The following is a 27,433-nucleotide window of genomic DNA, read 5'->3' as shown; positions in this document are numbered from 1 at the left end:
GAAACCAACGAAGCATCGGCGAAGATGCCCGGGAAATCCCGAGGACATCCGGACCATGACGACACTCGCCGCCTGGATGGAGCTTCAGGAATATTTTTGGATTTTAGTTGAACATGGAGGTAAAAAAAAAAAAAAAACACACAAAATACACAGCATCACGGAGAAGTCTGATTATTATTATTATTATTGTTATTATTGTTGTTGTTGTAATAACTTACTCTTATAATAATAATAATAATAATAGTTAATATTGTTATATTACAAGATTAATTATTAAGATATAAGATAATTGTTATCAGTGATTTTTAGGTATGCTAGCAACATTTCAAGAGTTTTATGTAAAAAAAAATAATAAATTAAATAAATATAAAAAAAAAATAATAATAATAATCTAAAAAAATGCCACAAAGTAAAATTTAGATGATACCAAGTAGATCATGGATATTACATTAAAAAAATCATTATTACAACCAATCAAAAGTTTTTACATTTTGGGTTTATTGGTGTTGCTTAAACACACATGCTAATGGTGGTGATCCTAAGTGATCCACTTTTTGAAGCTATTCACCTAAAATGTTCAAAGATCTTTCAAGTTCCCCCTGATTAGTAAAAAAATGTGGTAGTTAGTAGTAGACTTTTTTTTATTCACACAAGAGATCATATTTATAACAGTACAGCAAGATAAAAACACTAGCAAATACATTCTGCTTTGAGACAAAACAACATTCTGCTCATCTTTTTTATTCACTTTTTTTTGTGTGCCTGAATCAAATAAATAAATTGCACTTTGGGCAAAATAGATGTTGCCCAAAGTGCAAAAGTCTCTTTTGGCAAGAAGTGACATAGGCTTTTATTTTAGGTAGGTGAGGATATCATCCTCATTTCTGTGAAATGGAGTACTTTATGCAACTATAATTGCTGTCGCTAGGTGGCATCATTAGACCAACATACCTCAACAAATGCAGTTTTTTTAAATTTAAAATAGAAAACAAAAACTTTCTTTGTGGAGAAGCTATGTATGAATGTATATATATATATATATATATATATATATATATATATATATATATAGATAGATAGATAGATAGATAGATAGATAGATAGATAGATAGATAGATAGATAGATAGATAGATAGATAGATAGATAGATAGATAGATAGATAGATAGATAGATAGATAGATAGATAGATAGATAGATAGATAGATAGATTTCCTTCTTCACCTCTTTTAATTTAGAATGTCAACAAAAAGTTAATATGCCTCCGTAGATAAATTCCAAAAAGTGAATCATATGTTATACAGAATAAATACGCACATTGCAGTTTTTTTATTGTTTATCTCTCTTCATTTTGTCACATATAGATCACAATGAAATCTATTTGGCTGATGAAAATTAAAAATTGAACAACAACAAAAAAATCTAAATAAATGCTATGCTGCGCCATGAAAGGAGAATGCTTTCTAACGAGTGCTGTAGTAGAGCTTACTCTGGGAAAGTTAATTGCCAAAAAAAAAAAGAAAAAAAAAGAAGGGGGTACACAAGCAAAAGGGCTTTACCACAGAATTGAGAAGTAGGTGAAGCGAAGCAGTTTGGGAGAAAAGAGTGAAGACACGTGCAAGCTAAGCAGGCTGAGGTAGCACATTTTAGAGCACTGCCCTCAGCTCACCAGGTTTCTGGAGTTGATTTCATTTTCAAGGATATCTTGGCACCTCTGCAGAGCTAGCAGTACCAGGTCCTGATTCATAGACTATCAGATCAACATATTTGATTGGTTAGGAATCTCACATGATGTAATCCCTATAGAGACACCAGTGCCTCCGATGCAGACAAGCTGAAGGCTCCCTTAAAGGCAAGCGAAGTTTCCTTAACTCAGCAGGGTCACAGGCCTCCAGGCAGTAATTTATGCAAAATGAGCGCCTACTGAGTAATGAATGAATGTGCTGCAGAGGCTATGGAGATACTTTCTAGCAAGCTGATATTTCTGTGAAACACTAAGCTGACAGTGGTGACCATCTCTCATATCTCTCATCTTTTATATCATTTTGACTACATGCATAAAAGGCTTTTGGCAACGGGTCAGAGTCCTTTCCAGTTCTTAAGTTTGTATATATCTTACAAATATTTTCCTCTTTATTTAAAAAGTTTGAATCCAGGTCCTTCCTGAAAGGTGTTCTGTTGTTTGAGCAGAATATTAGAACCATCCAGGGATTTTGAGATATTTTTGTCAACACAAAGACGTTTTTTCACATGTTGCCATTTTGCGTTGCAAAAAGCTCTTGCTACTTATCTGCTACCTTAGAACAAGATAAAGCAGCAGCACACCAGGGCTTGGGGGGAAAAAAATGAGCACTCATTCATGGGCGCGAGATGAGTTGCTAAAAAAACGCGTTGTTCCATTTTTTTCTCCTTCAAAGTGGAACCAAAACATGGTTAAACTGGGTTTGTGCTGTGTGGTAACTTGCTCTACATCACCTCTCATTAATTTGCATTTACCTCCCAGAATCTGTCAGCAGCTCTTTTTGAAGCTAAAAGAACTCGCACCACAGTTGGGGAGAAATGGCGTTACAGCTTTCCATCTAATTTACAGCTTGTCTGCATGTTTTGGTGATAAAGTTAGCGAAATGAAAAATCTATATCTCTGATAGTAATTTAGACACAAAATGTTGATTCTAATTACCTGAAATGCCTTCAACAAAATTACAGCCAAGCACTAAAAAACCCCAAAAAATGCTGGGATGCAGTGCTCTAAAGCTTGGCTTTTATTTATTTTATTTTTTTCCCCCTGTGGTTTGATTCTCCCACATCAAAGTCAACGAGAAATGAATAACCAATTCCAGTCGAGAAGAAGCCGGTGTTACTCAGCCGCACTCACAGCATGTGGCCACTTCCTGTGTGCGTTTCTGTCTCCAGCCACTTTCTCAGTTTGAGGCTGCAGGATCCAGCCGGGGTGACAGACTGCATGGCGACAACAGCAAACATTCAACAAACGGTGCAAAACTATTGCACAAAATTGTTTAAGCGAACTTGAATTAACGAGAAATTGATTAAACCAAACAGAATGTGTGAATCTACTCAACTCTGAATTACCTCGTGTGTATTCCCATAACTAAAGTAACAGATGTTTTTAAAAAATGACCAGTGTTTTAGATAAAAACGTGCATGAAACACTCACACAAACCCAATATAAATCACAAATTTAGTTTAATCGGATAGAAGAAACCCCATTCATTTTCACTTTAGTCAAAAATCTGTTGTGTTGTTTGTCGTGGGTTTTAAAAACAAACAAAAAAGAAAAAAAAAATCAAACTTCTGAAATATTTGAATGAGAAACACAGAAATTGTGGCTCACGTCAATCAGCAACAGGGGTCGGCTGCTCAAAAATGGCGTTCAATTCAAGAAATACTTGTGCATCTTCAAGGAAACAGAGCCAACCCTTATCTGCACCTTTCAAACACTTAACGGGGTATTTTGGCGTCAGCCAGCAGGGGGCAATGTGGTTTCAGATGAAAGTGTTGACGTTCGGTGTATGTGCCTGTGTGTGTGTGTGCGTGGGTGTGTGTGTGGATCCTCGCAGCGTGGGGTGGCTGGTTAGTGGTTGGGTGCTGAGCAGACCACTGCAGAGCCCACGAGCCATGAATCTCAGAGAGAAGTGGATGTGGGAGTTTCTGTGGGTTGGCTTATTAACATTTCATTTCTTTATTTTCCTCTAATTCTTCTGTAGGAAAAAAAAAAAAGCACAACCCCCCCCCACCCACAACTTTAAGATCACCATTAAACATCAATCTTCACCGGGTTGGTGCTCTTAGAATAATTCTGGTCCATGTGCGATGATGATGTCATAGCCAAAGGATTGATACATTTTCAAAGCAATGTCTGCCTATTTGTGAGCAGTATTCACAGTGCTGGAAAACACAAAAACAAACAAAGAAACGACTGAACTGAGCTCTTCAGATTGTTGATTATCTGTAGAAGACTTTTTAAACACGAGGGGCAGAATGGCTCTCTAATGGAAAACAAGAGAAAAAAAAATCAAACAGCAAGTCAGTGGGTTAGTGCAAAAAGAGCTTAATACTTACTGCTCATTAAATATGCAGCAGGAGTGTCTTACAGGAAGACATGTTATTGATGTACGCTTGCAGACTGCGCAGGCCAAAATAGATGCAAGATAAATTAACTATCATGTTTTTCCCCCCTACAAGATAAAAAAAAAAAAGAATGTAAAAGAAAACGTGCAAGATTGTTTTTTTATACATATTTATGTTAGAAACCATGTTTGGTGTCCACACACTGGTTCCTCCACAGTCTGTTTCCTGTCCTCACTTAGCCCGTAATGACACGTTGAAGTCTTATGAAAGGATTTTTGTGTTAATGTATTTCCTTTGATTTTCTGTAATGCACCCACATGAATAATGCGACACAAACCGACTATGGTGCGTCCTGGGCGGAATGATGCACCACGACCATGCTTTACGTTGACCTTCCGCTGCAATATCAAAGTTTTATGTTTCGGTGCATTGGCAAAATCAAAGAGCAGCTAATGTAACACACCTTCCCTGGAAATGTCTTCCAACGTTACCGGCACTCTTTTTGTCATTGGACAATGTCTTGCTGCAGAGCCAACGTTCAGGTAATCCTTCCTGCGCCCCGCCCAGCTGGAAGAAACGTCACAGGCTAAATGTTGAAATATAATATTTATTGTACACATTTTAATAGCATTGGAAAATGTTAAGAATGGCTGTTTGTCAGAAACTACAGGAACCACATTAAAACAAAAAAATATATATTTTCCCACCCCCATCTCACGCAAAGGACATTGTGTTGGTCTCTTTATTTGTAAAATGGACATTTCTATATGGGTTATTGCAAAAAAAAAAAAAAAACAAAGAGCAAAACAGAGAAACCACATTGTTATAACATTTGTTGAGCAATTAATGGGTGTTTATGTGCAAAGCTTAGTACAGATTCACAGCATTAAAGGAGCATAACACCTTTTTTCAGTTTTGTAGTTAGTTTTTTGTGCAAGAGACAAAATACCATTGCTCTGCTAAAACAATGGGTACCATTAAAAGCTAAAAGGTTTAAATATTAAATGTTATTTGTGCCGAATAAAAGTGTTTTCATTCAAATTTGTTTTAAGAATTATCTTGTACCACCACCAAAACACTAATTAGCATTTCTCTGTTACAGTACAGTAACGAACGCAGAAACGGGTGAAGTTTTCCAAAGAAGCTTCATTTGCGTGCTTTTTCTTCATCTCTCCAGGAGCAAACCACTTACATTTTTATTGATGGCAAAGATGACAGTGAGATCACTTTTTCTCTCTAACTTGACCTCCGTGATTACTTCGGTCTGACACCAACAGCTGACTGGCTAACGTCCGGGGGTCACATGCAATCGCTTTTCTTGGCTCTGATATTTCTAATCCTTTTACAGTGTGTGTGTGTGTGTGTGTGTGTCACACTGACACACATTAAGCCCACCCACTCCATCACCTAATCAATGATAATGGAATCACCGTGTATCCTGCCTGGCAACAGCGGCCCCTGCGTCGTTTACACGTTAGCTTACAGTTTCGGTCACCCACAAACACATTTGCATGTGAGGACACGGGCAAGCCTGTCGCTCTGCCACAACAATCCCCCAAGGGTCAGGGGATAATTAATGTAATTTCAAGCTAATTAAGTGACAGGCCTTAGTACATCAACAGTGCAACTAAGCATTTTTTGTCTCTTCTTTTTTCCCCCTACCTTTACAGTAATTTTGAAGCACATGTGAGTTAAGGTAGCTTTAAGTGATTAGATATTTGTCAGCTGGACTCCATTCCTTGCGTAATGAACATACTTCAAGTGTTCTCTGAAGCAAACGAAGCGTGTAGGATTGCCCTGCCATAGATGACTGACAAAATTCACTAAAGATGTAGCTGCAGGTTATATTGTGTTTTTAGAAAAGCGCCATGAGCCAAAAAAACATCACACAGTGAGCTCTCTATATTATAAATTAATTGATGACATTAAGTGACACCTATTAGATTTTTATTTTATTTTTTATTTACTTTTTTACTTTAGTCTCTGTTTCATGGCAGAGACTAAAATTAGTCCCCCAGTCTGGCCCGGGGTTTGGGGACCACTGCTCTGCAGTGTGTGGTGCAAGTTTCTTCCAGCAGCTTTGGGGGGATAAAAGTCTTTGCTGAGAACTTTCACTGAAGTCAAACCCTTTAATTTGTCTGAACGCAGCTCCTGGATGCCAGCATGCTCAATGTCCGGCGGTCTCCTCTAATGAGGTGACAGCTGGGTTCCACCAACACACACCTCAAATGGACACACACTGCAGACAGCGGTAACACATTACCACTGACCCTTCGACTCGAATTTGCCCAGGTATCTCTGCGCGTGTGTGCGTGTGTGTGTGGTCATGTGACAGTTGGAGTGTTTAATTAGAAATCATCCGGCTGATCTCCTTCTTCACACTGATGCACTGCAGCGCATTTGCATTAACTTGAAAACAAGTGGTGCTTTAATGAGCATCAAGCAACAATATTAGATATTCACACTCTTGTTAAAGTGCCAGCGCTTCAGCGAGACGAGATTCATGCTTATGAAGAGGCTTTTTCAGCGAAGTGACTCCGTTCTAACCTTCCTTTGTTTAATTGCCAAAGGACGAGTTCATAAATTAGCTCTGCAAGTTCACAAAATAAATGTTTTATATTTATATGGGTATGGACGCAAATGTGCGTATACCAAGGCTTTGGCAAGGTATAGTCTTAAAATTTCTGCTTTTTTTCTGTCTGTGTATCTTTCCTTCTTCACAAATTCATCGTAACACCGATTTTCCAAATTGTTGGAGTTAAATGTGTCTCTTCACTGATGTTTTTGTTTGTTTTTTGGGGTTTTTTTTTTCGTATTGAGTAGCTAAAATATTAAGAAAATACAAACTGGGAATCAAAAATATGTAGGCACAATGCTATTGACATGCAATTGGCTGGCATTCGAAAAGCAGTCAATCCAAGACCACTATTCATTTTTCTTGGTGCCAAATGACGAGATAACAAAGACCGTTGATGTTAGCTTGGGGCGCTAGGTGGCTAAGTAGAGCGCACCATTTTCAGATGCTGTTGTCCCCAATGTGGCTGTTCTGGTTCAACTCCAGGTCTTGGGTATTTGCTGCATCTCTTCCTCGTCTTCCTTCTACCTATTTGCTGTTCAATCAAGATCGATGGTGCCAAAAGGGCTTAAAACCAAAACTGAGGTAGACGCTAGCTTCCGCGGTTGTGTCAAGATGGCTTCCACTGTGCATGCTGGGGTATATTTAGCGCATTTGACTGTCTAAAATAGGCAGTTATAAGCATTTTTAGATGAGGTTTCAAGTATTCATGGCTTTAAGATGAGAAATTAAACCAAATTATTTCGGAAAAGCTCTTCTTACAAATCTACTATAGTATGTGTGTTTGTTTAAATATTGTATGTTTTTTTTTTGTCTTCTTTTTTTAGAGATTAGTTTGTTTTGGTCTAATTCTTGAGAAAGAATGAATAGCATCCCCCTTACCCTGAAGACGAGATTAAAATCAATGGTCAGCACATGAAAAATTTAAATCACGACCCTCTCTGGAGAAATAAATCCTGCCTCAATGAGGCTTTAATCTGTCCAAGTCTGAGGGGAAGGAGGTGTGCCTCTGCCAGGAAACAAGCTGAGCTCTGGACCAGCGCAAGCAAGACAGCCTGGTATGTCGAACTGATGGTTGTTCATTTCAGCATTTTAACTTCAGCTTTCTGACTGATACGCCGCTCGGTTTTGTTTAATTTTCCACGCTGTGGCTCCGAGTCCAACTGGATTTACAACTCATTGATTAAATTAGCATTTTACTGGCAGCTTTATGCGGCAAACACACGCATCACTGTTATGCAACGAAACAAAGCGAGTCTCGATTTGACGTGACTACAAATATTGGCGTAGAGGTGAGCAGGTTTTCATCTGCAGGATGTTTTTGACTCGTTCAGAAACAACGAGGTGATTCTGATTGGTCAGAACGAAATAAGGCAGATTTTACTGAGCTTCTGTGCCACATTCATTCACATTTTAAAAGGAGGATCTGCACTAAAACCAAAGACATAAACACTTAAAATATTCCTTTATTTTCTTTCTTTCATTTTTTTTATTTTTATTTTTTACAGTTTTCACCACACAGTGTTGCAGTTTTCCTCTAAGCTTATTTCCTCTGTCAGCAGAAAACGTTTCCCTTTGTTAATTTCACGAGGAAACAAGCAATTAGGAAAAGAAACACGACTGTCTGGAGTTGATTGTTCTCTTGTTAATTTCCTGTCTCTTTAGTCAATAAGCTGTTGTGCTTCTGTGAACATAGTGGATTTTAAAATTTTTCTTGTAAATAGCTTTTTGTGTCCCGCTGGAACAACACTTCTCGTCGGTGGTTTTGCTCTATTTCAATTTTGCGGAGCCGGCCTAAGTTATAGGCAAGTAAAGACACAGGAGCAGACCATTTTAACGAACTGCTGTACTTTTATGGGCCAGTCTTTTACTTCCGCTGTTGCAACTGCAGAACCCTTGAAATACTGCACAAACAGGAATCTTAAACTGTTAAATGGATGTATAAATGTATAATCGAACGTGGAAAATTTAAATTAATGTCAGTGATTCTAGTTGTTGTTACAAATGTTAAATAAAGAAGCCATGAAGCATTAAAAATTGGATTTAAAAAGAAAGGTGCCTCGGTTTTACTTCTTTTCACTTTTGGCTGTCCCCATCTTACATGGTGCAACGGAGCATCAATTTTCATCATCAAGCATAACGAGTTCATACATTTTTATTTTAAAAGAAAAAAAGAAAAAGATTGTACGGCAGGTAGTTTTAGTGGTAGGCATTGGCACGGAGTTACATCAGTTCAGTGTCCCTGAGTATCCAGTCATCTGCCAAAGCCACTTTACTTGTTATTAGCTCCTAAGCAACCTGCACTATATATTTACACCTGGTTGATAGAGGTTATATAAATTATTTAAAAAGGTTTAAACCACTGTTTGCCGGGTTGCTGCTGAGAGTCCACTGGGCGCTCTTTGCACAATGAAAGAAGCAAGAGTGAGAAGTGTGTCTTAAAATGGCTTCTCTGCTTTGAAAAACAAAGTAAGAGGTAAATTAAGGATCATTTATGTTGAGTTTATGCAGGAGTTGGGATCCGGTGTGACTAAAACTGGGCAAATTAAACATGTGAAGATCAGAGCAAACAAGTTTTCTATTCTCCGTTAACGCTGCAGCCTGAAGTGACCCAAAGCCGATTTTCTTGACGTGATGCGACCTGTATCTGATCTCCTCATGACAGTCTGAACAACACAGGTCGGATTCTTTTTGAATGTGAACCCAAGCCGGTTGGATATCCGATTACGTAGGCGATTCAAATACGGATGAATGCGACCTGAACGTCATCGATCCTCGACAAATGTCACTGTTCTGCGTCCTGATACGCACAAGTGGGAATAAAAGCAACAACCATGACGGATCACAATGAGGATTAAGTTGTTCACACACTGGCTCCAGTCGGACGATAACTTGAAAAGTGTAAACCAACGCAAACACTGAGCACTTCTTCCTTTTACGCTGTTGCGCCCTCTACTGCGCATGCGGGACTCTTTCAGGTCGTTTGCCCGCTGCAATCTTTTTGCAGGTTTCAAAAAGATTGGCAAAAAAATCCAATCTGACAAAAAAATCGGAATTGGGTCACTTCAGGCTGCAGTGTGAACGCAGCCTTAGTTTATAAGATCTTTTTTGTTTAGTTTTTTTTCCAAAATATCTTCAAACATGTAACGTAATCTGATGTCCATTCAAATCCCTCCATTCGATTCTTTGAATGACATTTAGCGAGACGGTGCATACAAAATGTAGTTTATTCATAAGAAAGAATGAAATAACTGTTTTCTTTCTGTTCCTCACTTTTATTGCTCAATCGCCTCGATTCCACAAATTACTAATTAACTTCCACTTTTATAGGGTCGGCTCCTGTTGCTCTGTTTTTGTTTGTTCGCCGTGTCTACCTGCATAAATTCAGAGGATCGTGTCCATCACTTTTGTGCTCGTTTGCTTAATTGCTTTTCTTGAATTGCGCGAGTTTTCCCATGGCGACATGAAAGTTCAGGCACTCTAGCCTAAAATTAATTGTCCCGGGCCATCTGCTGCACCTGGCAGGTTTGAGAAAACAATCAAACTCATTGTTAAACCTTCGAGCAGAATGTCACAGAGGGCCAAACAAGAACAGAGCTTATAATTAATCAGTTTTTCTCACCTTGACTCGCAGTCATACCCTTCCGCTGTTCTGTTCGAGCTTGTGAACTGAAAGTGCCTCTTTTGGCATCATTAAGTCTGCTCACTCTATGCCCGGAAGATCCATCAGCACTAGAAAGAGAAGGTTGACTATGTAAGAGAAAAACAAGATAACTGTAAATCAGACACAACCCCCCCCCCCCCCCACACACACATAATATGGAGCAGTTATCCTGTAAAATTTTAAATCATTTTAAAAACTAATAGTAAATGTTAGTTGTACTTAGAGCTTCTGGTTCAATTTCAGTATTCGGTCTTCTTGAGTTCACACACATATTGGAATCTGATGAACCTGAAATAAAATTCACCTCTCCTCCTTAGATTTTGATTGGCTTCATCGCAGGTGGATCATTTAGCTAAAAGGTTTTTTGAAGATCAAAAAACCTTTATCTTTAAACTGAATGCTCCTGTTTTTAGAACAGGAACAGTAATTCCTATTTTCAGGAATTACACCATGTTCCAAATTATTATGCAAATTGGATTTAAGTGTCATGAAGATTACATTTTTTGTTGTGCTATTAAATTTATAGATGGTATTGTGTGTCAGGGCTCTTTGAGTCACTATAATTATTTTCAGAGAGCTGGGCTGACTAGCTTGTCTGGTGATCTCAATTAAAGAAAATCTACTTAAGAAGGATGTTCCACATTATTAAGCAGGCCACAGGTCTAAAGCAACATGAGAAAGGGAAAGATCTCTCTGCTGACGAACATCATCTGTAGTGTAGTGCTGTATGACAGTTTATAAAAACATTAGATATTTAACAAAAAATGAAGTGTTGCCGTACTGTGAAGACATTTGTGGCTGATTCAGAACAAAGACAGGTTTGTACAGATAATGGCATAATGAGGAAGGTTTCTGTTCGACAAATTCATGGGATTAAGAGAGCAGCTGTTAAAATGACCTTATGGTCTGGGTTGGATCTAAGCTCTACAGCATCAAAACAGAGATTTGTTTACCTTATAAAGCCTTTTTTTTTTCAGAAAAAAAATTGTGAATGCTTCCAAGTCAGTTTTGAGCTGAAGCTGAACATTATTTTATGACTTTTCACCCTCACAATGACGCCAAACAAACATTCAAATCAATATATGAATGAAAGTTTGTGAACGGCCTTGCCTGAGTCCAGAAATAAACCGGACAGAAAGTCTCAAGAGACGCCTTCACAGTATCATAGATTTGGAGAAGTTTTGCAAGGCGTAGTGAGCAAATCTTGTCAAGTCAAGATGATGTGCCGAGAGACTCCTACCAAAGAAAAGTGAGAGCTTAAACTGAATGGAAATGAGCTTCAAAGTGTGAGTAAGCAGCTGTTTTCTTTCTGGTAAATTGCACAGGATACATTTTACAATATATGTGGGAAAAGTTTTGACATCATTCACAATGGTCATGTCTTCACGTCACCTCTAAAGACATTGTAACATCTGCTTTATGAACAGTGAAAAAAAGCCCTTCTTTAAAATCCTTGGTGTCTGTGTTGCTCCAGCTCGCTCGAAGCTGTAAAGGCATCAGAACGAACGTGTGAAAAGGACATATTTTAAGGGTAACACTGTCAGCCTCTTCAGGCGACTCACCAACAAGTGAAGTGAGCGATAATTGTCTCTCTATAACTGTTTTGTTTGCGGGGGATGCAAAGCAGGACTCCTGAGTCACGGAGGAACTTGTGTTACATCTTAATGTGCTCGCTGCGATGAAACCCGAATCTCTCTTCCTGCCTCCGCTTCCAGTTTCTGCTGTAAATCTACCATGATGCAGTTATCACCATGGAAATCGCTCGGATATGGACCCTCTCTGGACAATGTCAAGAGCCTGAGTGGCTCTTTCTGCAGATTTGATTCTGGGCTTGAATGGTGCAGAGAGCTGGAGGAGATGGGCGACTCCTGAACGCCTACTATGAAATCTGAAAGGTCAGAGTGAAGGTCACGAGTTTCTTCTTGTTCACTGTGAGATTTCAGATGGTAAGATTAACAACAAAAAGTGGCATGTGCAACAGCTATAAAATCTATAAAATCAAAATGATCCAAACAGACAGTTCGAACAAAAATTTTCAACTGATTCTTGCATGAATATGCATCACGGCTGGTTTGTAGTGCTGTTTAAAAGTCTTGGTGCAGAAGAATCAATATGTTAATTGCCTTAATTAACTTCACATTTGCAAGTGTTGATATGAGTCCTTAACAGTGAGGCTTACAGACTTACACACCCGATGATCCCGCCACCGTTACAATGCACAATTATACGGATCATCGCAAAGGTATGCATATCCTTAAACCTTTCCACCGTTGTCAGTTTACCGCCACAGACTTTAATGTATTTTATTGGAATTGTATGCAAGTCCAAACGACCCCAGATTGACATCTGAATCAGAATCGAAACGTGTTTACAAGTAAAAATCATAAACGTTTGCATGATTTAAAATCCAGAACTAGAAATGTTCTTCAGAAGGGTTAGGGTTAACTTTTTAAGTTAACTGAATTCATCCTTGTGGAATATAAACTCATTACAAATGCAACTCTTCTGTGAAGGCCTCTTGGTACAACATCATGGAGACGAAGAAATACACCAGACAGGTCAGGGATGAAGTTGTGTAGAGGTCTGAAGCAGGGCTGGGTTACAAACCAATATGTCAAGGAGCACATTTCGATCTACAGTATGAAGATGCACAACTGTAAACCTATCAACACATGGCTGTTCACTTCAATTGACAGATCAGAAAAAGAGAATAATCAGAGAAGTTGCCCAGGATAACTTTACCAAACCACAGACATCAACCGCTCAGGTGTTGACCAGAGTCAGAGATTTCACCTGAAGGAAGAATAGGAAGAATAAAGCCAAGTCCTGTTGGCAATTCCCTATATGTCAAGTGGACAACACTGCAAATACGTGAAAGAAGGTGCTTTGGTCATATAAGACCAACATATGCTGTTTGACCAACGAACAAAGTGCAATGCTAACGAACCCTTCACATCATCCTGAACTTTGATTTGACGATGGATGCAGCTAAATAGACAATCATGCAAAAAAATCTGTTAGAAGCTGCAAAAGACTTGAGACTGAGGTGAAGGGTTTTGTTTTTCAGGACATTGACGGCCCTAAACATATAACCAGGGCTACAATGGAGCAGTTAAAGTCAAACAATGCTCATGTGGTCTAGTCTAAGTCCAGACCTGATGACATCTAAGGATCTGGGGAAAGACTGGGAAACAGATTTTCACGGTTTTTCTCCATACAACGTTGACTGAGCTTGAGCAACTTTGTAAAGAAGAACGAACAAAAATTGCAATCTCTAAATTTGCCCCATGCATTTCCAGATGTATCGTTTTCGCTTCTCATCGTAATTATTCATTTGGCGATGATCCAGCACGGGCGCATCAAAAATACATCGAAGAACCTGATCCGGAGGTGAAGAAACTGGGAAAACTTGTCTTGCGAGACATTGCGTATGCTAGAAGCACAGAAAATGTTCCAGTATCCCTTTTAGCGCTTATGGTCTTAAAGATAACTCTAAACAAATTTTCACAAAGTTAGCTTTAAAACCTTTGTTGACAACCTTTTCAAAAAACGTGTTCATGCTACTAGCACATGTTGACGTCAGGCCGCGTGAACAGGGTCGCTTTTGGTTTTCTTCTGCCAAAGCAGGGAAGACAAACCTAAGTGCTTGCACAGGTCAAAGATGCACATGATGAAGAGGCTTTTCACTCCTCGTCGTTTGCAACAGAACAATGGCGACGTAAAATTAAATGGTTCTTCCTCTATTGCTTTTTATTTGACCTTACGTCCCTCTTAAGACTGAGAAAATACCTGCGTCTGATTGGTTCGGCGCATGTCTGGCACCTCTTTAGTTCCTCTTCACAGGGACGACCTCCCCGCTTCTCTAAATGTCTGCAGAAAGCTTTTTGAAGCGGCGGTAGCCATAGCAACAGCGCGCCGCCGTCACTTCGGCCGTCCTCGGCACACTCCTTATTTTAAGTTCTGAGCGGGACATTTGCCCTGATTCTATTGGTTCTGCTCCTTTTCATAGTCTTCTGCACCAAAGTATTATTGAATTAAATTAAAGTCTATTAATGGCTCCCAGCGAGATAATGGAGTCGGGAGCGAGGGCCGAAACATCTGCGAGCATGTTCTCAGTAGCTCAGAGAGGAACAGAGATGGAGACAGAGATTGAAAGAGAGAGCGGAGAATGAGAAGGAAATAAGGTCCACTGCTTCCCAGAATAGAAAGAGAAAATCCATTTATTCTGAGAGGCCTGCAGGGCTGGAGGTAGCAGGAGTCCACTGTTGAAGACACACACACACACGCACACACACCCACACACACACACACACACACACACACACACACACACACACACACACACACACACACACACACACACACACAGAGACACCTCTCATCCCTCTGGAGAAAATGAATTCTTTCCCTACTTCTCCCCTCTCTCTCTCTCTCTCTTTTTTTTCCCCTCTGTCAGCAACAGTCCTGGTGATTTTAACCTGGTCACGCACATCCCATAGGACACGCACAGGCTTGCACAGAGTCGCTCACCTGGTCACCCGCCCGAGGTGTCGCGATGCTCCCTCTCCGGGTCTGCCCGGCCGACGGAGGATGCGAAGCCATTCGTAATCCTGCAGAGAGGTGGAGACCAGGGGGGAAAGGGAACAGAAGATGTGCGGCGGGGACAGGGGGAGGAAGCAAAGGTGCAGAGGAAGGATGAAAGGGGTGTTGATGAGCGAGGAAACAAGAAGGAGGGGGAGGTGAGGAAAAGACACCGAAAAAAAAGAGAGAGAGAGAGAGGAAAGGTCAAGGAACAAAAAGTTTGAAAGAGAGAATGAAGAGAGAGAAAAATGAACCCAGACCAGTTGAAAACTGACAAGGGAAAGATATGTGGGAGGACAAAGAAAGAGAGCGCGAGAGGAAGAGGCTTCAGAGAACAAAACCAATCAGATAAAAAAAAATGGAGGACAGTGGAACACGTAGAAGATAAGGTGAATCAATTGGAGCCACAAAGAAAAGCAGATGATTGAGTAAAACAAGTCTCAAGTGGAATGAGATCATCAGGGGAAGAAACGGATGAAACGGAGTTTGTTGATGCATTGGAATCAGGTTACACCTGGTTTTATCTGTACTGGTTTAATTTGATAGTTGGAAATTTGTAGGCATTTGTTGTGGTAATAAAACATCTGAAGGGAAATAAAACATTTAAGCCAAGATCTTTTCTGTTGAATGATGACTTCAATAAAAATCCAAAAGAAGATTTTTGAGAAGACAGCAGAAGAGAAAGGATACATTTCCATCTAAACTGAGGCCACCGTTGACCTGTGCTCCAACGTTCCAGTCATCCTAAATGATTGATAAAAATGTTGATGAAAAGACTGACGTAGTTCATGGAATAACAATAATAAAAAAAGATGCTACTGAACAAAAAAAAAATACTTTGGAATATAAAAATTGATTTGTTGGATACAAAAACAGGCAGATTATTGAGTCTACATAGATTTTATCTAAATGAAGATTTTATCTAAGGTCTCATCCTTGTGGTACCCCATGATCCATTAACAGGTCAAAAGATGTAATTGGAAATAGACAAATCTTTTATTTCATCTCAGCTGATTACGGGTTGAATTTAGCAGCTTCCTTGAATCTGCATTGTTAAACTACCAGCTTTGACATTTTTAGATACAAGCCTTAAAGAAAGGCTTCAGGTCTTCCTCTCTGCTTCTTTCTCCCGCCGCTTCTTTTCTGGCTTTTATTGCCTTTCTTCTCCTGAGCTTTCTCCAATCCAAATGTCATTCTGTCCCCACCGACCTGTTTCTTTCTCTAATCCTCTGACCTTCAAACCCCCGTCTGCACGTTCCCTCAAAGTTCAGAAGGCCCACTGAATATATCCTCCACCCACTTAGATTATACTTAACCTCCGACATGAGCTCTGAAAAGTCACGTTTGTGTCAACCTCAGTGTTTCAAACGGAGAAATCAAAGCAAACACCTATGGGCTCTGTTCAGTGATACTATAAAAACGGTATGGCTCTCCTCATCCACTCCGAGGCCAGTTTCAGTCGACTACATTCCCTTTGGCTGCAACTTAAAGCTGTTCATTTATCTGTTTGAGTTGCTCTCTGTTTTTTCCTTCCAATTTCTAAACAGCAGCCTTTCTTGCTATGTAAACTGAACCTTAAAGCTGCTGTATGTAGCTTTGATTAAAATTGTTTTTATATGTATACTGTAAACCTACTGCCATCTGCAGAAATACACCACTCTGTCAGACACAACCAATCACGGTTAGAAGGAGGGTCTTGGTGCTGTCAATCAACCTACCTGTACGTGCTGCTGACACCTTCCCCTTTGCTCTCTGCTAGGCTCCAGCGGTTAAACAGTATTCTTGTAATGATACATTTTTTTTCTCCATAATTAGTGCATTGAGCAGCACGCACACGAGCCTGACTGACAGCACTGAGACCCTCCTCCTGGTTTGATTTGGTTGTTTCTGACAGAACAGTGTTTTTCTGCAGGTGGCAATGTGACCACAGGGAAAGGGTGGGGACAGTTTTAATTGAATTGAAAGGATTTAAAATGTAAGAAGGAGGACTTACCTTCTTACTGGAGACATCAACTTTTTTGCAAGCATGTCGCCATAAAACTTTAATTTCAGGCAATAGCTCAACTTGTCTAAGTTTGAACTTTGAAGCAAATATCTATTCTAGGAAGGGGCCAATCACAAGCCAATTATCTCTATCTAAAGCAGGTCCATAACACGAAATCTTTCTAATGATTTCAGAGCATTTTTGTTTTATTATATTTTTTTGTATTTTTTACACACCTCCACTTGTTTGTGGGTGTTCTCTTAATTTTGTCAGTGAATACTCTTACCATTAAACTGCGATCCTGTGCTGAAGAGTACAAATTGTGACGCATATTAATAAAACACTGTCAAAAAGAAATGCATTCTTCCTCTTGTTCCTGGTAGGGATGTACCGATCCCATCCCAAGTCAACCTGGGACCCATGCTCAGTTTGATGGAACAGTATCGGCCTCGTTGCCGCACTCAGACACTGATATCTACCGTTTCCTCATGTCTACTGTTTTACCTGCACCTACAAAAGCTGCCGTTGGAAACTGATGAAACATTATCCACTTCTCTCGGCGACAGTCTAATTTCACTTTGAGTGAATTTGTGTACCGCCTCCTGGAGCCGAAGCAGACAGGACCAAACATGCTGTCTCTTTGTTTCTCCTGCCATGAAAACAATGTCACCTCCTGGGCCGTCAGCCTTTTCTTAAGTGGTTTCTTGTTTATTGTAATTTGTAGTCCCGTCACTCCATATTGGATGTGCTTTCTCGGGTGAAGGATTGCGTTAAGACACGACGGATATTAACCGGTGTGTTAAGGTGTTACAGAAGTATCAGCTTCTCTTGAATGTTTTCACGTTTAACACACTTTTCAGCACCAAAAAAACAGTGAATAATATGTGAAGGAGGAAAAAAACGGCTGTGTAGTTTTCAGTTTTTTTTTCTCTTACGAAAGAAAATCCTAAAAGAAATGTGGCATCCTTTCGTATTCATCGCTGTTCCCTCTGACGCACCCAAATTAAATCTAGGGCCAGTAGCTACGTCAGTGAGAAAGTGTATCCAGTCTCGTGTGATTTAATAGGTTTGTAAAATGATCTTGAACGCTGTCATGCTGTGGGCATTGCTTCTCTTCAAGAGGAACAGGGTAACGGCTTAAACAGCTGTGCATTGTTACGCTTTGCGTTTGTCCCTCCAATAAAACAAACTCAAAATTACGACAGTAACACAAAACGTTTTAAGAGGTGTAAAGATATCTCCAAACCTGAGCATCCAGTACTTTAAGGTTCACACTGAGCTGTTTCAGGGAAGCGGTGGCTCTAACAATTTTCCTCTAAAGAAGAGTGAGTTTAATAAATTAGGATTATGATAACCTGTTAAAGCCTCCTTTTTTTTTTTTTTTTACTTTACTGCCGAACCAGAGCGCTGATGTTACACATTTCAGTGTGGCTAATAGCGATTTATCCCTTAAATAGTCATCATCTTAAACTTGCATGCACGATTAGACACTGCATATGAATTCCTCCAGGGAGAGAGAGAGAGAGAAAAAAATTGTTTGATGACTTCAGTGGTATGAGGTAATATGAGGTGGTGCGTGTTAAATTATTAACCATAAAATACAGAACAGACTTAGTTTGGATTAGCAGGAGAGAGCCAGTCCATTGTAGGACCACTATATCCCAGACCTACTGACACATTGGAGACAGGGAGGAATTGGGTCAGGGCTTAAATGTATAAGGTAATAGATGGATACGGCAGAGATTTATGTGCGACTCCCTCTCTCCGGAGAGAAATAGAGAGGAAGAGACCGACTGAGAGAGGAGGAGAGAAGGGCGCTTGGTGCTGGGTCTAAATCAGACTGTCAGTTGGTGCTAAATTTTTCCTAAGGCGACAGAGGGAAGAAGAGGGATAGAGGGTAAAGAAAGCAGAGCAAAGGAGAGAGAACTGGGACATGAAGAGAGAGTGGATGGATGGGGAAGGTAGCGTAGAGACTGGAGGAACAGGGAGTTTCACAGGGCAGATCTGGAGGCATTTAGGAAATGCAGCTCGGCTTGTGCCAGAAAAGAAGTTATTTCCGGGCACCTGGTCTCAAGAAAAAAAAAAAGACGAGTCCACCTAGATTATCAGCTGGGATGCTGAAAACTCTTGCATAAATCACCCTTATTTTGTTTTTAAAAGACGTCAACTCTGTACTGTGGAGAGACGGTGGCGCAGTGGGTAGAGTGGTCATCTTGCAATTGGAGAGTTGTTTGTTTGAGTGAATGAATGAATGAATGAATGGACTTTATTAGTCCCAGAGGGAAATTCTTAGTTCCAGCTTCCTCTTGAAGCTTGATGATGTGCTTCTGTGCAAGACATTTATTCTGAAAGGGCCTGGCTGATGTGTATATCAGTATAGGCATTTGTGTGTGAATGTGGGGCTGGTGTGTAGTGTCAAGTTAGAAAAACACAGGAGAAATGGAAAACATTCATCCATTGTCTTTACCCTCTTATCCTTTCAGGGTCTCTGAGTGAAAAGCGGGGCACACCCCGGGAAAGGAGGAGACATTTGATGCAAAATGTTGATCACTTATTTTGGAGATTTGTTACCAGCGAAGTAGTCTCAGGTTCACTTATTCATCCAACCAGCCAGCCAGTCAGTACGGGGAAGAGAGGCAAACTATGTCTTGGTTCAGGACCCACAGAGAATCCAATCACGTCCAAATTCTGCTCTGTTCATCCTGGTCAAATCCAATCATATGTCTTGATTCAGATTTAATTACATGGAGTGGAACTTAACTCTAATCATAATACAATTTGATCAATATCAGCTGGTTGTGCAACGTTGCAAGTTATATATCTATAAAGTCCAAAGGATTGTATCGGGCCATTAACTTTAAAGCAGTCCAATCAAGCACACGGCGACAGTGGACAACTGATTCCATCAATGGTATTATTATTAAGTGAATTCAACGTTTCATCTGCAGCTACTTCTCAAAAACCAACATTACTGTAGCTGCAATGAGATTTTGAATAACACATTGAATTAGTGTAATTATAAATGACACAAAAACCAATGAAAAATCCTTTCTAACTATGTTAAAGTCAGCAGCAACGAAAAACACTAACCAGAGATTTAGCGCTGGCCTTCGCCGTGTTCAATGACCTTCAACACTGATTGTCTTTTTATTGCATAGTAAAAATCTTTGAGGTGTTTTCAAAGTCTTCATAATGTATTCTGAGTGGAACCTGATAAAATCAATGTAAGTCAAGGTCTTACGTAAAACCACATGATCATATTGATCAGTCTGACCAGGCCTGTATTGCATCATGTACAATGTCCAGAGCGACATAAGCCAATTATTAATGCAGCCGGTACATCCTCCTTGTATGTTATGTTCAGATCTTAACATCAGCAGAGTGTACCTTGGCTGACATTGACAACCAGTTTTCAGCTGTTGGTCATCAAACGTGTGCCAGACTGTTGGGTTGTTAGGCTGGGATGTTGGTCCTTAACGTGTTCTTGTGAGAATGAATAAAAAAAGAAAAAACAACATTGTTAGTCATCGGATGTTGATGACAGATTTGAGGATTACTCTACAAACAAAAGCTTTTTATTGAAGCAAACTAGCGAAAGGCATATTTTGTAAAACTATTGATCGCCTCTGACCCTGAAGACTCGGAGGAGGTTGTGTTTAATTTATGCGACAGTAACGGAGGTCATAAGGTCATGAGCAAGCACTTGAAATGAACAACTCTCAGAAGTAAAACCTTAAATGATTCCCGCTGTGAATTCGGCTTATTGCCAGTTAATAAACAAAGCTGTTACTTGCGACGAACAAATCAAGTAGGAATAATTTAAATAGCCCAGCAGAACTGGTGTGACAAGTGGGTTTTCCAACTTCAACACAAAACGCCTCATTTTATGACCACCACAGTCTCAGTTTGATTTCACTCCTTCATTGAAAGCAACTTAAGTAATTAGCAGAGCTCACTTTTTGGTGCTATGGCTGCCATAAACGTGATTCATCTCCTTTGAAACCTCAGCCCACTCCTCACAGGGAAGGCTGCCAGTTTAGGAATATCTCCAGGTTTCAGGGGTGCAAATACATTTCTCAATTTCTCAAAAGACAATAGAGCATCTTTAAAGCTTCATGCAGAACCAATGAAAAAGCCCCATTACATACAGCACCACAACCCAGAGGTCAAAGGTCATTATCCATCATTGTGAAAGACTGTATCTGGTGTGTATCAGTACCAATACTTGCATGTTCAAACTGCTGATTTTCTTTATCTTGTTCCAGAAACACGCTCTACTAACACAGGCAAGCTTCCATACTGATGAGTGTTTCATTTGGTGTCAGTGACGACCGAAGGCGGCGCTACTGATGACTTAAACTGTGTGCCTTCAGCTCCAGTCAATAATTCAAAACAGCTACGAGTCACATCACACACTCCAATTAGAGGCAGTTCTTGTATTATATTCATATAAATTATGTTTGTGGGTTATTTGCTTTGTGAGAATGTAAACTGCATATTTGGGAAGAAAAGCCAAGACCCCCTCAGGATACGCAAGTAGCTTCTGATGCAAGGGTTCGGGGAAGAAGCAGTGTGGGTCGCCGTGCGCTGATCATAAATTTCCTGGAAGCTGTAATGTGTTCTGGCATGACTGAGCATTATTTTCTGTGGGTGAGTATAAGCGCATACAACTGCTAATGAAAGTATTGGAATTACCATTACCGTGTAATGACTCGCCACTTAGGGTTTTCCACAGCCTCTGGTTTCATCTTTAGTAATATGGATATTTCCGTGTTTGCTTATGGATGAGTCTATATAATCTCCATACAAGCCAGGAGGAAATTGCTCTGACAGGACGGAGAACAATCGACGTGAAGTCCACCAGCATTTATTTTCACTGGCAACTTCAGCAGCTGGTTTGTGTGTTTCGCCATGCTAGCCACTTTACATGTCATGAATGTCGCTTGGTTTTTCAAAATGTGTTTTTATTATCCGTGCACGGCGACCCTGTTTTTTGGTTCAGGCAGAAAAACTGCAGAACAGATTAAAGCGAAGAGTGTAAAATGACTGAGTACCAGTGCGCAAAACTCACAGCTCTGTTGGTTTTGGTTATTTCTGTTAATAATCTTGACCCACTTGTGTTGAGCAGCTTTATCCACAGAACAGCACAGATGGACAATGTGGGTCAGGCCAGAGTACACCTGTGGAAATTGTAAAAAATCTGGTAAACATAGGTTTTGATATTTACATCAGAAACTTTATTAGATGTCATAAATAGCTATAAAGTGTAAATGCATCTGAATTGGCAGAGTTTCTATTTGACTGACTAAGGTCACAAACTCAAAAATGATATCACTGTAAAAAAAAAAAAAAAAAAAAAAAAAAGTCTCTAATCTACTGTAAAATACCAGCAGTTGTGGTGACCAGACTTTGAAGGTATAACATTTATAATCAGTGAACACAAGATAGCCAAGTAAAAACACATTAATGATGAAAACACTCTTCAGTGTGGAAGATGCTACTGAGGTGGGTCTCAAAGTTTAGCTGCGTTCAGTCAAAGGGGTGTTGGAAAAGAAACAAAGAGGAACGAAAATGTGTAATGAAGCTTTTTAGAAAGAAACGTTTTCAACAATGGCTCGTCTGCTGACTGAGACCTCAGCAGAAAACAGGTTAAACCGCGAAAAGCCTTTATCCTTTTGAGCTTTCAGTCTCAATCTGCCATGGAAAATGCTGACTTTGGAAATGTGTGCATTGGGGAAACTTCAGAGTCGACGTAAGGCTGAACTTATTGTAGGAAAAATGCAACGAGTCTACTGTGTGCCATTGTTCTAGCCATGCAGATAATGCTAACGGCTGAGCTAATTGCAGCCTTTACAGAGAAATCAGAATTGTCTCAAATTTGTGTTGGCAAAGCTAAGGCGCCTAGTTAACCGAGTAATTCCTAAATTTACAGTAGTGGTGTATGTTGAATGTTAATGTTCAAATTTATAATCTAATGTTACCAAAGATAAAATGTGGCATCAGAATAAATATTTTTATGATTGTATTTGTTTGTATGTGTTTGTGCATAGGTATGAGGGAATTCACATGCATGCACAAACACAATAAACGCACAGGTGGCGCTCGCATAGTATTTATCATTACACAAAACAGAGACTGTGCTAAACTGAGTACTGTTGGTGTCACTGCAGGCAAACAGGTGATTTCTGTTCCTTACTTGCTGTAACAAACTGCTGCAGTGAGGAAGCTCAGCTGTGCAGGATGGACACCAAGTGAATTTCAACACGGGTCAGTAGACATGTAATAGAAGACGGATGGACACAGCCAGGGCTGGATTTGTCCTACGTGAGCACACACACACTGCTGCACACATTGAATAAATTTACAGAAGCTCTGTCACACTAAAAACGACAAAAACATATTTATATTTTTAATGTATATATGATTATTCAGCAGAGTTTCTGTTTGCTCTTAGGTCCTAAACAATCAAGAACCGGTTTGGCCCCTCGACACTGGAGGAAACGGCAACCACAGAAGAAGACGTGCGCACAACTTCCTCCGTCACAAAATGGAAACGAAAATGGATTCGCATCAGTTTTTAGCGGTTGTAGGATTTCTCCTATGTCTTTGATTAAAAACACCACAAGCCTTTTCTCCTTCTACCCTCTAGTACTTACCCAGAATGCCCTGTGCCATCGTCCGCTTCCTCCTTTTGGAGCGGTCTCTGCATTGCTTGGCGTGGACCAAAGTTAACGTTTTTTTTGTTCAGCTGCTGCTTTTGTTCTGCTCATTCACACCTCACCAACCGGACCGTCCAGGCAAACGAACCAGCGTTTGATAAAAGTGGATTATAGAGGGGCAGTGTGAACCCTCACCATGTCTTTCGTGGCGTGTGACCTTTTCAGAGAGCCATCTTTTGTAGTCTTACGCATTAAGGAATGAGAGGTTGCTAATTCCAACATTTCCATTGCTCCATGGTTATATGGCAGCAGCTGCCTAACCAAGCCATTATCTTCTCGTCCACTTAGACTCAGAGTGGTGCTCAGCTCGTAATCGAATGCGTCACAGGAGAGTAGAACAGCTTCTCTTTTAAAATTTGAAAAGTTAACGAGAATCATAAGAACTATGCTATATTTGTTTAAACTGCTCCGACTGTCGGAAATGCATAAAAGAAATGTTCGGGGGCTGATCTGATCCCAGACACGCTCAAAGGAAATCTCTACATCTGCGCGTTTGATGTGATAAAGTTGCGGAGCTGGATGAGTCTCCGCGCGCTCGCTGTTTACTTTGGTACCATTATCTTTTATTTGTAGGCCGATTGTGTCGCTTGGCGGGGAATAAACGGGCCACAAATCAGAAATGTGTTTGTGCATAGGTATGAGGGAATTCACACGCATGCACAAACACAATAAACGCACAGGTGGCGCTCGCAAACACAGGCAAACGCTTAGTTTATGGCGAGGATTTGGCAGAATAATAATAATAATGAAAATAAAAATGAAAAAAAAAAGTGGCAAAGAATGAGTTCGATGCGTTCATTAACAGCTCAAAGCATGAACACAAATCCACCATGTGAATATGCACATTAGAAAATCAGCCACGGCGAGATTCACTCGTCAACACATTTGAATATGCAAATGTTTCTTGGCACAAAAAGCTCTGACAGGCTGTTATTGCATGATTCCAGTGGGTGCAGATACAACGGGCTCAAAGGATATTACAGGAAGAGCAAGAACAGGGTGGAGGGGGTGGGTGTGTGTGGAGGGGGGGGAAGGGGGGGGGGTGTCCCAGACAGTTGCTGGGTAGATGTGTGCCTGCTGCCTGCACTCATCTGTCTGTGGGCGCATGTGTGTGTGTATGCACAGAGGAATTCAGCGGTTCTAAAGGTGCCCTGTGTTTACCGCCCATCAGAGTCTGGGACGTGCTGGTGACAGAGGGCATGAAAACACACCGATTGTATAAATCTCCAAAACCAGGTAAATCTTTTAGTTTTGGACATTGGACTGTTGAATCGAAGCATGAAACTTATTGAATCCCATCAAGGCTGGTCTAATCCAAGCAAAACACTTAAGAAAACGTGCTTCAATTCCCACTGTGGAAGCACAAACTCATCTCAAACATCTCCTCCCAGGTTGAACGTGGCACTCTTTTGTTCTGCGTGATTTTACACTCAGCCGGAATCGGGCTTTAAAACGGATCCGACACTGAAGCCGGAATGAGAGAAAAATGAGGTTTTCTTTCATTTTGAGAACAAAAGAACCCCCACAAAGAATGACCCAAACCCAGCCCAGCGCGTCCTGGATCAAGGCAGAAGTGGCACAGCATTTAGCTTCTTGTCCGTTTTAATCTTCAATCCCCCTCACATATGAGAAAAGCAGGTTTATGTTCACATTAATTTATTCCATACAGAACCAACCTGTTGTGCACATGCATGTGTTGCTTTGTATTCCAGGCAGACTGTGAGGCATAATTTGACCAGTTGTCCGTTTCCTCAAGGACTTTGCTGTTTAAGCTCCAGTTAGGAAGCTCGCCTCGCCGTGTGTGCAGAACCTCCTGATCCGTTTCTAAACCATAAGCTGGTTCTCATCATCTGTGTTTGTTTAACGATTGGCGCGGATTTAAACGGCGAGGTAGATAATCCAGCCTGATCTGCTGGTTTGTGATTGCCGCTCGCTCGCTCTGCTCCACACATTTGAATGTTTCTGCGAGGGGGAGAGACCGCACCTGTGCAAACCCAACGGTGGGGAGGCAAAAAGGTTCAGTTCATATGTAAAGTTTGTGCAACCGCAGTCTGCAACGGACAAAACCCAGATGATTTCCCAACAAAAATATAAAAAAAAAAACAAACAAAAAAAGCAATAATGAAACATCCTCGCCGGTTACACAAGCTACTGTGGTCACGATGTCGATTGGATTTGCGAACTTGCCAGCTGGATTTGACGTCTGTTGAAGTTACTAACGACTCGTTGAAACAAAAGTGGAACAGAACTGCCCCCCATGACCAGCTCGCAAACAAGGCAGTGCTGAATATTGAGCTGCTGTGAGGAAATCAGAAAGCACTGAAGGTCAAATGATAATTTTGGGGGAAGAAGCGAGCAAGAGGACAAACAAGAGAATGAATAACGCTCCTATTTGCGAGTCATTCTGTAAAGGTCGGGGACATTTTTAAAAATCAGCAGGGAATGAGAAACTGCACATGGCAGTCGTTGAAGACAAAATATTTAACCTCTGCCGCCCGATTGTTGGCTTTACATTCATTTTAAAGGATGTCTTTTTGCCGCTGTCAGAGTCTTTTGGTTTTTCTTTGGACTTTGTAGCTGAACTGTAAAGTTGCACGTCCTCTGGAAGGTAATGTCACATTTGAAACATTTCAAATGTGAATATTGCTCTTCAAAACAAAAGCACCTTCTGATTAAATGATTCAGAAATGCGACACTGTCGATTTTCTTTTTAAAAAAAACATACAATTATTTGTAAAGAAATAAATTAATTAACTGATAAAATAAACCAAAAACCTTGAGACACTACAAGAGGGTAAAGAAAGCCAAAGACCAGATCCATCTGAGATGCTGTTTGACTTGCCGACATCTTAGTTTGAATCAAATGTTCTCAGAAAATAAAAAAGTCAAATGTTAATGTGTCGATGTGATTTGAAGGCATAACCAGTAGCAATACACTTTCTTAGACAGGCAACATGACATGCTGTCGGAGAAACTTGACTTGTAAGTAACGACTTGTGAATATATATATATCTGGCACCAGAGAAAAGAGATGGAGCCCTGATTGCTTAAAACTTCTGCAGTGAAACTGGCCGTAAGATAAAATCATTTAATCACAATTAGTGGGTGTGTTACAAATGCTGTTGACAATAAGGAACCCCCAAAGACGAAACGCTGATGAGACCTAGAAATGAAAGCTGGCAAAAAAAAAATAATAAGAGAGGGAGAGATTGCTGACTTTGTAGCTGCATAAGTGATAAAATCCTCCCTGTCAGCATTATGAGGGAATATTCCCTTCTTGCATAGCATATCTTTGGTGAATTAATGCATTGCCTCGATACATTCCTAGAGCAAGTTAAGGGAACGCTAGCTACGTTTCTGGAGCTGCGCTCCGTGTTCAGAGAGAGCCACGTGGACGGAGAGTCTTTATTCATTTCTGTTAAATGTTGCTTTTGGTATTGTAAACTTTTTAGACTCCCCCTTGTAGGAGACGGCAAGAGAGGCTACTTTTCTGCGAGATGAAGTTCACCGTGTCGCAATCACAGGCAGAGACCCGAGTGGGTTTCAGCTAATCTTGGAAGGAATCAACTTTCCTGGATTATTTACAACATATTCTGCATTTTCTTCACTGGCAACCACAAAACCGTTTGCGGTTCTGGACCAGTCAGGAATATTTTGGAAACACAAATTTGAGAACCCGTCCCCCCCGTCCTTTATCGTTCTGTAAATAATAAAAAAAAGAGTTTATGGATGCTTATATGAATGAGAACAAACTTTAACATTCAAGCCTCAGTGGACCTATAAATGCTCAGAACAAAGTACCTGAGAAATGATTCCCTGGGGA

At 40.3% G+C, this 27,433-nt stretch overlaps 1 long non-coding RNA gene across 1 annotated transcript; it reads left to right on the top strand.

Moving 5' to 3' along the window:
- Positions 1-30: 30 nt before the first annotated feature.
- On the top strand, positions 31-23,571 carry LOC129360970 (uncharacterized). Its single transcript, XR_008606114.1, has 3 exons — positions 31-119; positions 23,062-23,215; positions 23,346-23,571. It is a non-coding gene; the product is annotated as an uncharacterized LOC129360970 (long non-coding RNA).
- The last annotated feature ends 3,862 nt before the right edge of the window (positions 23,572-27,433 follow it).

This window comes from Poeciliopsis prolifica, unplaced genomic scaffold (assembly GCF_027474105.1).
Source record: "Poeciliopsis prolifica strain line A6 unplaced genomic scaffold, Auburn_PproV2 SCAFFOLD007, whole genome shotgun sequence".
Taxonomy (NCBI): domain Eukaryota; kingdom Metazoa; phylum Chordata; class Actinopteri; order Cyprinodontiformes; family Poeciliidae; genus Poeciliopsis; species Poeciliopsis prolifica.
The sequence above is the reverse complement of the archived record's forward strand: the minus strand, read 5'-3'. Positions and strand labels throughout refer to the sequence as shown.